Source organism: Hippocampus zosterae, chromosome 1 (assembly GCF_025434085.1).
Source record: "Hippocampus zosterae strain Florida chromosome 1, ASM2543408v3, whole genome shotgun sequence".
In the NCBI taxonomy this organism is placed as follows: Eukaryota; Metazoa; Chordata; class Actinopteri; order Syngnathiformes; family Syngnathidae; genus Hippocampus; species Hippocampus zosterae.
Genome location: NC_067451.1, coordinates 38877511 through 38890998, shown reverse-complemented (window position 1 = coordinate 38890998; position 13488 = coordinate 38877511). Strand labels below are relative to the sequence as shown.

The following is a 13488-nucleotide window of genomic DNA, read 5'->3' as shown; positions in this document are numbered from 1 at the left end:
ACTTATCCTGTGGTTTGAAATCGTTTCCTTCACGTTGATTTGACAGATCAACGTCTCTTTGGAATAAAATTAATGTCCAACAGAGGGAGCCGTCTGCACGTGGATCGGTAATGATAGCACTTGGACATGAAGCAGCTTGGGATTTCCGCCTGCTGGATGCTTTTGCACCTCCACTGGAAAAGCCCACTTTTGCAACAAACATCAAATACCGCATCTGCGTGCTCGCAGAGGACCGTATGCGAGCCTGACAGGCTGCGCGCTCAAACCACCACGGGAGCGGGCCCCTCCTTCGTGCTCTCGGGAGGAGGTCATTAAATGAAAAAAAAATCACCCCACGACTCCATCCCCGACCCGCAAGTGCCCTGTCTGCTATAAAGGGGACAATTTTCACGTTTTCCCTCGCTTACGGCCATACTACCCTGAGAACGCCCGATCTCGTCCGATCTCGGAAGCTAACCAGGGTCGGGCCTGGTTAGTACTTGGATGGGAGACCGCCTGGGAATACCAGGTGCTGTAAGCTTTTGCACCCACCTCCAATTCTCAACACGATTCACTGCTCTTTCCAAAAATTTTGGCATTCATTCGTCATTCAACTTTCACTTATCCTGTGGTTTGAAATCGTTTCCTTCACGTTGATTTGACAGATCAACGTCTCTTTGGAATAAAATTAATGTCCAACAGAGGGAGCCGTCTGCACGGGGATCGGTCATGATAGCACTTGGACATGAAGCAGCTTGGGATTTCCGCCTGCTGGATGCCTTTGCACCTCCACTGGAAAAGCCCACTTTTGCAACAAACATCAAATACCGCATCTGCGTGCTCGCAGAGGACCGTATGCGAGCCTGACAGGCTGCGCGCTCAAACCACCACGGGAGCGGGCCCCTCCTTCGTGCTCTCGGGAGGAGGTCATTAAATGAAAAAAAAAAATCACCCAACTACTCCATCCCCGACCCGCAAGTGCCCTGTCTGCTATAAAGGGGACAATTTTCATGTTTTCCTCGCTTACGGCCATACTACCCTGAGAACGCCCGATCTCGTCCGATCTCGGAAGCTAAGCAGGGTCGGGCCTGGTTAGTACTTGGATGGGAGACCGCCTGGGAATACCAGGTGCTGTAAGCTTTTGCACCCACCTCCAATTCACAACACGATTCACTGCTCTTTCCAAAAATTTTGGCATTCATTCGTCATTCAACTTTCACTTATCCTGTGGTTTGAAATCGTTTCCATCACGTTGATTTGACAGATCAACGTCTCTTTGGAATAAAATTAATGTCCAACAGAGGGAGCCGTCTGCACGGGGATCGGTCATGATAGCACTTGGACATGAAGCAGCTTGGGATTTCCGCCTGCTGGATGCCTTTGCACCTCCACTGGAAAAGCCCACTTTTGCAACAAACATCAAATACCGCATCTGCGTGCTCGCAGAGGACCGTATGCGAGCCTGACAGGCTGCGCGCTCAAACCACCACGGGAGCGGGCCCCTCCTTCGTGCTCTCGGGAGGAGGTCATTAAATGAAAAAAAAAAATCACCCCACTACTCCATCCCCGACCCGCAAGTGCCCTGTCTGCTATAAAGGGGACAATTTTCACGTTTTTCCTTGCTTACAGCCATACTACCCTGAGAACGCCCGATCTCGTCTGATCTCGGAAGCTAAGCAGGGTCGGACCTGGTTAGTACTTGGATGGGAGACCGCCTGGGAATACCAGGTGCTGTAAGCTTTTGCACCCACCTCCAATTCTCAACACGATTCATTGCTCTTTCCAAAAATTTTGGCTTTCATTCGTCATTCAACTTTCACTTATCCTGTGGTTTGAAATCGTTTCCTTCACGTTGATTTGACAGATCAACGTCTCTTTGGAATAAAATTAATGTCCAACAGAGGGAGCCGTCTGCACGGGGATCGGTCATGATAGCACTTGGACATGAAGCAGCTTGGGATTTCCGCCTGCTGGATGCCTTTGCACCTCCACTGGAAAAGCCCACTTATGCAACAAACATCAAATACCGCATCTGCGTGATGGCAGAGGACCGTATGCGAGCCTGACAGGCTGCGCGCTCAAACCACCACGGGAGCGGGCCCCTCCTTCGTGCTCTTGGGAGGAGGTCATTAAATGAAAAAAATATCACCCCTCTACTCCATCCCCGACCCCTAAGTGCCCTGTCTGCTGTAAGGGGACAATTTTCACGTTTTCCCTCGTTTACGGCCATACTACCCTGAGAACGCCCGATCTCGTCTGATCTCGGAAGCTAAGCAGGGTCGGGCCTGGTTAGTACTTGGATGGGAGACCGCCTGGGAATACCAGGTGCTGTAAGCTTTTGCACCCACCTCCAATTCTCAACACGATTCACTGCTTTTTCCAAAAATTTTGGCCTTCATTCGTCATTCAACTTTCACTTATCCTGTGGTTTGAAATCGTTTCCTTCACGTTGATTTGACAGATCAACGTCTCTTTGGAATAAAATTAATGTCCAACAGAGGGAGCCGTCTGCACGGGGATCGGTCATGATAGCACTTGGACATGAAGCAGCTTGGGATTTCCGCCTGCTGGATGCCTTTGCACCTCCACTGGAAAAGCCCACTTTTGCAACAAACATCAAATACCGCATCTGCGTGCTTGCAGAGGACCGTATGCGAGCCTGACAGGCTGCGCGCTCAAACCACCACGGGAGCGGGCCCCTCCTTCGTGCTCTTGGGAGGAGGTCATTAAATGAAAAAAAAATCACCCCACTACTCCATCCCCGACCCGCAAGTGCCCTGTCTGCTGTAAGGGGACACTTTTCACATTTTCCCTCGCTCACGGCCATACTACCCTGAGAACGCCCGATCTCGTCCGATCTCGGAAGCTAAGCAGGGTCGGGCCTGGTTAGTACTTGGATGGGAGACCGCCTGGGAATACCAGGTGCTGTAAGCTTTTGCACCCACCTCCAATTCTCAACACGATTCACTGCTTTTTCCAAAAATTTTGGCCTTCATTCGTCATTTAACTTTCACTTATCCTGTGGTTTGAAATCGTTTCCTTCACGTTGATTTGACAGATCAATGTCTCTTTGGAATAAAATTAATGTCCAACATAGGGAGCCGTCTGCACGGGGATCGGTCATGATAGCACTTGGACATGAAGCAGCTTGGGATTTCCGCCTGCTGGATGCCTTTGCACCTCCACTGGAAAAGCCCACTTTTGCAACAAACATCAAATACCGCATCTGCGTGCTCGCAGAGGACCGTATGCGAGCCTGACAGGCTGCGCGCTCAAACCACCACGGGAGCGGGCCCCTCCTTCGTGCTCTCGGGAGGAGGTCATTAAATGAAAAAAAAAATCACCCCACTACTCCTTCCCCGACCCGCAAGTGCCCTGTCTGCTATAAAGGGGACAATTTTCACGTTTTCCCTCGCTTACGGCCATACTACCCTGAGAACGCCTGATCTCGTCCGATCTCGGAAGCTAAGCAGGGTTGGGCCTGGTTAGTACTTGGATGGGAGACCGCCTGGGAATACCAGGTGCTGTAAGCTTTTGCACCCACCTCCAATTCACAACACGATTCACTGCTCTTTCCAAAAATTTTGGCATTAATTCGTCATTCAACTTTCACTTATCCTGTGGTTTGAAATCGTTTCCTTCACGTTGATTTGACAGATCAACGTCTCTTTGGAATAAAATTAATGTCCAACAGAGGGAGCCGTCTGCACGGGGATCGGTCATGATAGCACTTGGACATGAAGCAGCTTGGGACTTCCGCCTGCTGGATGCCTTTGCACCTCCACTGGAAAAGCCCACTTTTGCAACAAACATCAAATACCGCATCTGCGTGCTCGCAGAGGACCGTATGCGAGCCTGACAGGCTGCGCGCTCAAACCACCACGGGAGCGGGCCCCTCCTTCGTGCTCTCGGGAGGAGGTCATTAAATGAAAAAAAAATCACCCCACTACTCCATCCCCGACCCGCAAGTGCCCTGTCTGCTATAAAGGGGACAATTTTCACGTTTTCCCTCGCTTACGGCCATACTACCCTGAGAACGCCCGATCTCGTCCGATCTCGGAAGCTGAGCAGGGTCGGGCCTGGTTAGTACTTGGATGGGAGACCGCCTGGGAATACCAGGTGCTGTAAGCTTTTGCACCCACCTCCAATTCACAACACGATTCACTGCTCTTTCCAAAAATTTTGGCATTCATTCGTCATTCAACTTTCACTTATCCTGTGGTTTGAAATCGTTTCCTTCACGTTGATTTGACAGATCAACGTCTCTTTGGAATAAAATTAATGTCCAACAGAGGGAGCCGTCTGCACGTGGATCGGTAATGATAGCACTTGGACATGAAGCAGCTTGGGATTTCCGCCTGCTGGATGCTTTTGCACCTCCACTGGAAAAGCCAACTTTTGCAACAGACATCAAATACAGCCTCTGCGTGCTCGCAGAGGACCGTATGCGAGCCTGACAGGCTGCGCGCTCAAACCACCACGGGAGCGGGTCCCTCCTTTGTGCACTCCGGAGGAGGTTTATTAAATGAAAAAAAAATCACCCCACTACTCCACCCCCGACCCAGAAGTGCCCTGTCTGCTATAAAGGGGACAATTTTCACGTTTACCCTCGCTTACGGCCATACTACCCTGAGAGCACCCGATCTCGGAAGCTAAGCAGGGTCGGGCCTGGTTAGTACTTGGATGGGAGACCCCCTGGGAATACCAGGTGCTGTAAGCTTTTGCACCCACCTCCAATTCTCAACACGATTCACTGCTCTTTCCAAAAATTTTGGCATTCATTCGTCATTCAACTTTCACTTATCCTGTGGTTTGAAATCGTTTCCTTCACGTTGATTTGACAGATCAACGTCTCTTTGGAATAAAATTAATGTCCAACAGAGGGAGCCGTCTGCACGGGGATCGGTCATGATAGCACTTGGACTTGAAACAGCTTGGGATTTCCGCCTGCTGGATGCCTTTGCACCTCCACTGGAAAAGCCCACTTTTGCAACAAACGTCAAATACCGCATCTGCGTGCTCGCAGAGGACCGTATGCGAGCCTGACAGGCTGCGCGCTCAAACCACCACGGGAGCGGGCCCCTCCTTTGTGCACTCCGGAGGAGGTTTATTAAATGAAAAAAAAAATCACCCCACTACTCCACCCTCGACCCGGAAGTGCCCTGTCTGCTATAAAGAGGACAATTTTCACGTTTTCCCTCGCTTACGGCCATACTACCCTGAGAACGCCCGATCTCGTCCGATCTCGGAAGCTAAGCAGTGTCGGGCCTGGTTAGTACTTGGATGGGAGACCGCCTGGGAATACCAGGTGCTGTAAGCTTTTGCACCCACCTCCAATTCTCAACACGATTCACTGCTCTTTCCAAAAATTTTGGCATTCATTCGTCATTCAACTTTCACTTATCCTGTGGTTTGAAATCGTTTCCTTCACGTTGATTTGACAGATCAACGTCTCTTTGGAATAAAATTAATGTCCAACAGAGGGAGCCGTCTGCACGGGGATCGGTCATGATAGCACTTGGACATGAAACAGCTTGGGATTTCCGCCTGCTGGATGCCTTTGCACCTCCACTGGAAAAGCCCACTTTTGCAACAAACGTCAAATACCGCATCTGCGTGCTCGCAGAGGACCGTATGCGAGCCTGACAGGCTGCGCGCTCAAACCACCACGGGAGCGGGCCCCTCCTTCGTGCTCTCGGGAGGAGGTCATTAAATGAAAAAAAAAAATCACCCCACGACTCCATCCCCGACCCGCAAGTGCCCTGTCTGCTATAAAGGGGACAATTTTCACGTTTTCCCTCGCTTACGGCCATACTACCCTGAGAACGCCCGATCTCGTCCGATCTCGGAAGCTAAGCAGGGTCGGGCCTGGTTAGTACTTGGATGGGAGACCGCCTGGGAATACCAGGTGCTGTAAGCTTTTGCACCCACCTCCAATTCACAACACGATTCACTGCTCTTTCCAAAAATTTTGGCATTCATTCGTCATTCAACTTTCACTTATCCTGTGGTTTGAAATCGTTTCCTTCACGTTGATTTGACAGATCAACGTCTCTTTGGAATAAAATTAATGTCCAACAGAGGGAGCCGTCTGCACGTGGATCGGTAATGATAGCACTTGGACATGAAGCAGCTTGGGATTTCCGCCTGCTGGATGCTTTTGCACCTCCACTGGAAAAGCCAACTTTTGCAACAGACATCAAATACAGCCTCTGCGTGCTCGCAGAGGACCGTATGCGAGCCTGACAGGCTGCGCGCTCAAACCACCACGGGAGCGGGTCCCTCCTTTGTGCACTCCGGAGGAGGTTTATTAAATGAAAAAAAAATCACCCCACGACTCCACCCCCGACCCAGAAGTGCCCTGTCTGCTATAAAGGGGACAATTTTCACGTTTACCCTCGCTTACGGCCATACTACCCTGAGAGCACCCGATCTCGGAAGCTAAGCAGGGTCGGGCCTGGTTAGTACTTGGATGGGAGACCCCCTGGGAATACCAGGTGCTGTAAGCTTTTGCACCCACCTCCAATTCTCAACACGATTCACTGCTCTTTCCAAAAATTTTGGCATTCATTCGTCATTCAACTTTCACTTATCCTGTGGTTTGAAATCGTTTCCTTCACGTTGATTTGACAGATCAACGTCTCTTTGGAATAAAATTAATGTCCAACAGAGGGAGCCGTCTGCACGGGGATCGGTCATGATAGCACTTGGACATGAAACAGCTTGGGATTTCCGCCTGCTGGATGCCTTTGCACCTCCACTGGAAAAGCCCACTTTTGCAACAAACGTCAAATACCGCATCTGCGTGCTCGCAGAGGACCGTATGCGAGCCTGACAGGCTGCGCGCTCAAACCACCACGGGAGCGGGCCCCTCCTTCGTGCTCTCGGGAGAAGGTCATTAAATGAAAAAAAAAAATCACCCCACTACTCCACCCCCGACCCGGAAGTGCCCTGTCTGCTATAAAAAGGACAATTTTCGCGTTTTCCCTCGCTTACGGCCATACTACCCTGAGAACGCCCGATCTCGTCCGATCTCGGAAGCTAAGCAGGGTCGGGCCTGGTTAGTACTTGGATGGGAGACCGCCTGGGAATACCAGGTGCTGTAAGCTTTTGCACCCACCTCCAATTCACAACACGATTCACTGCTCTTTCCAAAAATTTTGGCATTCATTCGTCATTCAACTTTCACTTATCCTGTGGTTTGAAATCGTTTCCTTCACGTTGATTTGACAGATCAACGTCTCTTTGGAATAAAATTAATGTCCAACAGAGGGAGCCGTCTGCACGGGGATCGGTCATGACAGCACTTGGACATGAAACAGCTTGGGATTTCCGCCTGCTGGATGCCTTTGCACCTCCACTGGAAAAGCCCACTTTTGCAACAAACGTCAAATACCGCATCTGCGTGCTCGCAGAGGACCGTATGCGAGCCTGACAGGCTGCGCGCTCAAACCACCACGGGAGCGGGCCCCTCCTTCGTGCTCTCGGGAGGAGGTCATTAAATGAAAAAAAAAATCACCCCACGACTCCATCCCCGACCCGCAAGTGCCCTGTCTGCTATAAAGGGGACAATTTTCACGTTTTCCCTCGCTTACGGCCATACTACCCTGAGAACGCCCGATCTCGTCCGATCTCGGAAGCTAAGCAGGGTCGGGCCTGGTTAGTACTTGGATGGGAGACCGCCTGGGAATACCAGGTGCTGTAAGCTTTTGCACCCACCTCCAATTCACAACACGATTCACTGCTCTTTCCAAAAATTTTGGCATTCATTCGTCATTCAACTTTCACTTATCCTGTGGTTTGAAATCGTTTCCTTCACGTTGATTTGACAGATCAACGTCTCTTTGGAATAAAATTAATGTCCAACAGAGGGAGCCGTCTGCACGTGGATCGGTAATGATAGCACTTGGACATGAAGCAGCTTGGGATTTCCGCCTGCTGGATGCTTTTGCACCTCCACTGGAAAAGCCAACTTTTGCAACAGACATCAAATACAGCCTCTGCGTGCTCGCAGAGGACCGTATGCGAGCCTGACAGGCTGCGCGCTCAAACCACCACGGGAGCGGGTCCCTCCTTTGTGCACTCCGGAGGAGGTTTATTAAATGAAAAAAAAATCACCCCACTACTCCACCCCCGACCCAGAAGTGCCCTGTCTGCTATAAAGGGGACAATTTTCACGTTTACCCTCGCTTACGGCCATACTACCCTGAGAGCACCCGATCTCGGAAGCTAAGCAGGGTCGGGCCTGGTTAGTACTTGGATGGGAGACCCCCTGGGAATACCAGGTGCTGTAAGCTTTTGCACCCACCTCCAATTCTCAACACGATTCACTGCTCTTTCCAAAAATTTTGGCATTCATTCGTCATTCAACTTTCACTTATCCTGTGGTTTGAAATCGTTTCCTTCACGTTGATTTGACAGATCAACGTCTCTTTGGAATAAAATTAATGTCCAACAGAGGGAGCCGTCTGCACGGGGATCGGTCATGATAGCACTTGGACTTGAAACAGCTTGGGATTTCCGCCTGCTGGATGCCTTTGCACCTCCACTGGAAAAGCCCACTTTTGCAACAAACGTCAAATACCGCATCTGCGTGCTCGCAGAGGACCGTATGCGAGCCTGACAGGCTGCGCGCTCAAACCACCACGGGAGCGGGCCCCTCCTTTGTGCACTCCGGAGGAGGTTTATTAAATGAAAAAAAAAATCACCCCACTACTCCACCCTCGACCCGGAAGTGCCCTGTCTGCTATAAAGAGGACAATTTTCACGTTTTCCCTCGCTTACGGCCATACTACCCTGAGAACGCCCGATCTCGTCCGATCTCGGAAGCTAAGCAGTGTCGGGCCTGGTTAGTACTTGGATGGGAGACCGCCTGGGAATACCAGGTGCTGTAAGCTTTTGCACCCACCTCCAATTCTCAACACGATTCACTGCTCTTTCCAAAAATTTTGGCATTCATTCGTCATTCAACTTTCACTTATCCTGTGGTTTGAAATCGTTTCCTTCACGTTGATTTGACAGATCAACGTCTCTTTGGAATAAAATTAATGTCCAACAGAGGGAGCCGTCTGCACGGGGATCGGTCATGATAGCACTTGGACATGAAACAGCTTGGGATTTCCGCCTGCTGGATGCCTTTGCACCTCCACTGGAAAAGCCCACTTTTGCAACAAACGTCAAATACCGCATCTGCGTGCTCGCAGAGGACCGTATGCAAGCCTGACAGGCTGCGCGCTCAAACCACCACGGGAGCGGGCCCCTCCTTCGTGCTCTCGGGAGGAGGTCATTAAATGAAAAAAAAAATCACCCCACGACTCCATCCCCGACCCGCAAGTGCCCTGTCTGCTATAAAGGGGACAATTTTCACGTTTTCCCTCGCTTACGGCCATACTACCCTGAGAACGCCCGATCTCGTCCGATCTCGGAAGCTAAGCAGGGTCGGGCCTGGTTAGTACTTGGATGGGAGACCGCCTGGGAATACCAGGTGCTGTAAGCTTTTGCACCCACCTCCAATTCACAACACGATTCACTGCTCTTTCCAAAAATTTTGGCATTCATTCGTCATTCAACTTTCACTTATCCTGTGGTTTGAAATCGTTTCCTTCACGTTGATTTGACAGATCAACGTCTCTTTGGAATAAAATTAATGTCCAACAGAGGGAGCCGTCTGCACGTGGATCGGTAATGATAGCACTTGGACATGAAGCAGCTTGGGATTTCCGCCTGCTGGATGCTTTTGCACCTCCACTGGAAAAGCCAACTTTTGCAACAGACATCAAATACAGCCTCTGCGTGCTCGCAGAGGACCGTATGCGAGCCTGACAGGCTGCGCGCTCAAACCACCACGGGAGCGGGTCCCTCCTTTGTGCACTCCGGAGGAGGTTTATTAAATGAAAAAAAAATCACCCCACTACTCCACCCCCGACCCAGAAGTGCCCTGTCTGCTATAAAGGGGACAATTTTCACGTTTACCCTCGCTTACGGCCATACTACCCTGAGAGCACCCGATCTCGGAAGCTAAGCAGGGTCGGGCCTGGTTAGTACTTGGATGGGAGACCCCCTGGGAATACCAGGTGCTGTAAGCTTTTGCACCCACCTCCAATTCTCAACACGATTCACTGCTCTTTCCAAAAATTTTGGCATTCATTCGTCATTCAACTTTCACTTATCCTGTGGTTTGAAATCGTTTCCTTCACGTTGATTTGACAGATCAACGTCTCTTTGGAATAAAATTAATGTCCAACAGAGGGAGCCGTCTGCACGGGGATCGGTCATGATAGCACTTGGACATGAAACAGCTTGGGATTTCCGCCTGCTGGATGCCTTTGCACCTCCACTGGAAAAGCCCACTTTTGCAACAAACGTCAAATACCGCATCTGCGTGCTCGCAGAGGACCGTATGCGAGCCTGACAGGCTGCGCGCTCAAACCACCACGGGAGCGGGTCCCTCCTTTGTGCACTCCGGAGGAGGTTTATTAAATGAAAAAAAAATCACCCCACTACTCCACCCCCGACCCAGAAGTGCCCTGTCTGCTATAAAGGGGACAATTTTCACGTTTACCCTCGCTTACGGCCATACTACCCTGAGAGCACCCGATCTCGGAAGCTAAGCAGGGTCGGGCCTGGTTAGTACTTGGATGGGAGACCCCCTGGGAATACCAGGTGCTGTAAGCTTTTGCACCCACCTCCAATTCTCAACACGATTCACTGCTCTTTCCAAAAATTTTGGCATTCATTCGTCATTCAACTTTCACTTATCCTGTGGTTTGAAATCGTTTCCTTCACGTTGATTTGACAGATCAACGTCTCTTTGGAATAAAATTAATGTCCAACAGAGGGAGCCGTCTGCACGGGGATCGGTCATGATAGCACTTGGACTTGAAACAGCTTGGGATTTCCGCCTGCTGGATGCCTTTGCACCTCCACTGGAAAAGCCCACTTTTGCAACAAACGTCAAATACCGCATCTGCGTGCTCGCAGAGGACCGTATGCGAGCCTGACAGGCTGCGCGCTCAAACCACCACGGGAGCGGGCCCCTCCTTTGTGCACTCCGGAGGAGGTTTATTAAATGAAAAAAAAAATCACCCCACTACTCCACCCTCGACCCGGAAGTGCCCTGTCTGCTATAAAGAGGACAATTTTCACGTTTTCCCTCGCTTACGGCCATACTACCCTGAGAACGCCCGATCTCGTCCGATCTCGGAAGCTAAGCAGTGTCGGGCCTGGTTAGTACTTGGATGGGAGACCGCCTGGGAATACCAGGTGCTGTAAGCTTTTGCACCCACCTCCAATTCTCAACACGATTCACTGCTCTTTCCAAAAATTTTGGCATTCATTCGTCATTCAACTTTCACTTATCCTGTGGTTTGAAATCGTTTCCTTCACGTTGATTTGACAGATCAACGTCTCTTTGGAATAAAATTAATGTCCAACAGAGGGAGCCGTCTGCACGGGGATCGGTCATGATAGCACTTGGACATGAAACAGCTTGGGATTTCCGCCTGCTGGATGCCTTTGCACCTCCACTGGAAAAGCCCACTTTTGCAACAAACGTCAAATACCGCATCTGCGTGCTCGCAGAGGACCGTATGCGAGCCTGACAGGCTGCGCGCTCAAACCACCACGGGAGCGGGCCCCTCCTTTGTGCACTCCGGAGGAGGTTTATTAAATGAAAAAAAAAATCACCCCACGACTCCACCCCCGACCCGGAAGTGCCCTGTCTGCTATAAAGAGGACAATTTTCGCGTTTTCCCTCGCTTACGGCCATACTACCCTGAGAACGCCCGATCTCGTCCGATCTCGGAAGCTAAGCAGGGTCGGGCCTGGTTAGTACTTGGATGGGAGACCGCCTGGGAATACCAGGTGCTGTAAGCTTTTGCACCCACCTCCAATTCACAACACGATTCACTGCTCTTTCCAAAAATTTTGGCATTCATTCGTCATTCAACTTTCACTTATCCTGTGGTTTGAAATCGTTTCCTTCACGTTGATTTGACAGATCAACGTCTCTTTGGAATAAAATTAATGTCCAACAGAGGGAGCCGTCTGCACGTGGATCGGTAATGATAGCACTTGGACATGAAGCAGCTTGGGATTTCCGCCTGCTGGATGCTTTTGCACCTCCACTGGAAAAGCCAACTTTTGCAACAGACATCAAATACAGCCTCTGCGTGCTCGCAGAGGACCGTATGCGAGCCTGACAGGCTGCGCGCTCAAACCACCACGGGAGCGGGTCCCTCCTTTGTGCACTCCGGAGGAGGTTTATTAAATGAAAAAAAAATCACCCCACTACTCCACCCCCGACCCAGAAGTGCCCTGTCTGCTATAAAGGGGACAATTTTCACGTTTACCCTCGCTTACGGCCATACTACCCTGAGAGCACCCGATCTCGGAAGCTAAGCAGGGTCGGGCCTGGTTAGTACTTGGATGGGAGACCCCCTGGGAATACCAGGTGCTGTAAGCTTTTGCACCCACCTCCAATTCTCAACACGATTCACTGCTCTTTCCAAAAATTTTGGCATTCATTCGTCATTCAACTTTCACTTATCCTGTGGTTTGAAATCGTTTCCTTCACGTTGATTTGACAGATCAACGTCTCTTTGGAATAAAATTAATGTCCAACAGAGGGAGCCGTCTGCACGGGGATCGGTCATGATAGCACTTGGACATGAAACAGCTTGGGATTTCCGCCTGCTGGATGCCTTTGCACCTCCACTGGAAAAGCCCACTTTTGCAACAAACGTCAAATACCGCATCTGCGTGCTCGCAGAGGACCGTATGCGAGCCTGACAGGCTGCGCGCTCAAACCACCACGGGAGCGGGCCCCTCCTTTGTGCACTCCGGAGGAGGTTTATTAAATGAAAAAAAAAATCACCCCACGACTCCACCCCCGACCCGGAAGTGCCCTGTCTGCTATAAAGAGGACAATTTTCGCGTTTTCCCTCGCTTACGGCCATACTACCCTGAGAACGCCCGATCTCGTCCGATCTCGGAAGCTAAGCAGGGTCGGGCCTGGTTAGTACTTGGATGGGAGACCGTCTGGGAATACCAGGTGCTGTAAGCTTTTGCACCCACCTCCAATTCACAACACGATTCACTGCTCTTTCCAAAAAATTTGGCATTCATTCGTCATTCAACTTTCACTTATCCTGTGGTTTGAAATCGTTTCCTTCACGTTGATTTGACAGATCAACGTCTCTTTGGAATAAAATTAATGTCCAACAGAGGGAGCCGTCTGCACGTGGATCGATAATGATAGCACTTGGACATGAAGCAGCTTGGGATTTCCGCCTGCTGGATGCTTTTGCACCTCCACTGGAAAAGCCAACTTTTGCAACAGACATCAAGTACCGTATCTGCGTGCTCGCAGAGGACCGTATGCGAGCCTGACAGGCTGCGCGCTCAAACCACCACGGGAGCGGGCCCCTCCTTTGTGCACTCCGGAGGAGGTTTATTAAATGAAAAAAAAAAATCACCCCACTACTCCACCCCCGACCCGGAAGTGCCCTG

At 50.6% G+C, this 13488-nt stretch overlaps 16 non-coding genes and 6 pseudogenes across 16 annotated transcripts; all 22 read left to right on the top strand.

The window, feature by feature from the left end:
• The first annotated feature begins 401 nt into the window (after positions 1-401).
• LOC127613731 (5S ribosomal RNA) lies at positions 402-520 on the top strand. Its single transcript, XR_007966300.1, has one exon. It is a non-coding gene; the product is annotated as a 5S ribosomal RNA (ribosomal RNA).
• A 480-nt stretch (positions 521-1000) lies between these two features.
• On the top strand, positions 1001-1119 carry LOC127588057 (5S ribosomal RNA). The gene has a single exon (XR_007958958.1). It is a non-coding gene; the product is annotated as a 5S ribosomal RNA (ribosomal RNA).
• Positions 1120-1600: 481 nt separating this feature from the next.
• Positions 1601-1719, top strand: LOC127613745 (5S ribosomal RNA). Its single transcript, XR_007966307.1, has one exon. It is a non-coding gene; the product is annotated as a 5S ribosomal RNA (ribosomal RNA).
• Positions 1720-2197: 478 nt separating this feature from the next.
• LOC127613422 (5S ribosomal RNA) lies at positions 2198-2316 on the top strand. The gene has a single exon (XR_007966181.1). It is a non-coding gene; the product is annotated as a 5S ribosomal RNA (ribosomal RNA).
• A 478-nt stretch (positions 2317-2794) lies between these two features.
• Positions 2795-2913, top strand: LOC127613798 (5S ribosomal RNA). Its single transcript, XR_007966318.1, has one exon. It is a non-coding gene; the product is annotated as a 5S ribosomal RNA (ribosomal RNA).
• A 480-nt stretch (positions 2914-3393) lies between these two features.
• LOC127612830 (5S ribosomal RNA) lies at positions 3394-3512 on the top strand. The gene has a single exon (XR_007965967.1). It is a non-coding gene; the product is annotated as a 5S ribosomal RNA (ribosomal RNA).
• A 479-nt stretch (positions 3513-3991) lies between these two features.
• Positions 3992-4110, top strand: LOC127614471 (5S ribosomal RNA). Its single transcript, XR_007966562.1, has one exon. It is a non-coding gene; the product is annotated as a 5S ribosomal RNA (ribosomal RNA).
• Positions 4111-4590: 480 nt separating this feature from the next.
• On the top strand, positions 4591-4699 carry LOC127616471 (uncharacterized; annotated as a pseudogene).
• Positions 4700-5180: 481 nt separating this feature from the next.
• On the top strand, positions 5181-5299 carry LOC127614229 (5S ribosomal RNA). Its single transcript, XR_007966424.1, has one exon. It is a non-coding gene; the product is annotated as a 5S ribosomal RNA (ribosomal RNA).
• A 481-nt stretch (positions 5300-5780) lies between these two features.
• LOC127588056 (5S ribosomal RNA) lies at positions 5781-5899 on the top strand. Its single transcript, XR_007958957.1, has one exon. It is a non-coding gene; the product is annotated as a 5S ribosomal RNA (ribosomal RNA).
• A 480-nt stretch (positions 5900-6379) lies between these two features.
• On the top strand, positions 6380-6488 carry LOC127616466 (uncharacterized; annotated as a pseudogene).
• A 481-nt stretch (positions 6489-6969) lies between these two features.
• LOC127588054 (5S ribosomal RNA) lies at positions 6970-7088 on the top strand. Its single transcript, XR_007958956.1, has one exon. It is a non-coding gene; the product is annotated as a 5S ribosomal RNA (ribosomal RNA).
• A 480-nt stretch (positions 7089-7568) lies between these two features.
• Positions 7569-7687, top strand: LOC127588053 (5S ribosomal RNA). Its single transcript, XR_007958955.1, has one exon. It is a non-coding gene; the product is annotated as a 5S ribosomal RNA (ribosomal RNA).
• Positions 7688-8167: 480 nt separating this feature from the next.
• LOC127616459 (uncharacterized) lies at positions 8168-8276 on the top strand (annotated as a pseudogene).
• Positions 8277-8757: 481 nt separating this feature from the next.
• On the top strand, positions 8758-8876 carry LOC127614223 (5S ribosomal RNA). The gene has a single exon (XR_007966423.1). It is a non-coding gene; the product is annotated as a 5S ribosomal RNA (ribosomal RNA).
• Positions 8877-9356: 480 nt separating this feature from the next.
• On the top strand, positions 9357-9475 carry LOC127588051 (5S ribosomal RNA). The gene has a single exon (XR_007958954.1). It is a non-coding gene; the product is annotated as a 5S ribosomal RNA (ribosomal RNA).
• A 480-nt stretch (positions 9476-9955) lies between these two features.
• LOC127616455 (uncharacterized) lies at positions 9956-10064 on the top strand (annotated as a pseudogene).
• Positions 10065-10544: 480 nt separating this feature from the next.
• Positions 10545-10653, top strand: LOC127616448 (uncharacterized; annotated as a pseudogene).
• A 481-nt stretch (positions 10654-11134) lies between these two features.
• Positions 11135-11253, top strand: LOC127614210 (5S ribosomal RNA). Its single transcript, XR_007966421.1, has one exon. It is a non-coding gene; the product is annotated as a 5S ribosomal RNA (ribosomal RNA).
• A 481-nt stretch (positions 11254-11734) lies between these two features.
• Positions 11735-11853, top strand: LOC127588045 (5S ribosomal RNA). Its single transcript, XR_007958951.1, has one exon. It is a non-coding gene; the product is annotated as a 5S ribosomal RNA (ribosomal RNA).
• A 480-nt stretch (positions 11854-12333) lies between these two features.
• LOC127616442 (uncharacterized) lies at positions 12334-12442 on the top strand (annotated as a pseudogene).
• Positions 12443-12923: 481 nt separating this feature from the next.
• Positions 12924-13042, top strand: LOC127612655 (5S ribosomal RNA). Its single transcript, XR_007965898.1, has one exon. It is a non-coding gene; the product is annotated as a 5S ribosomal RNA (ribosomal RNA).
• The last annotated feature ends 446 nt before the right edge of the window (positions 13043-13488 follow it).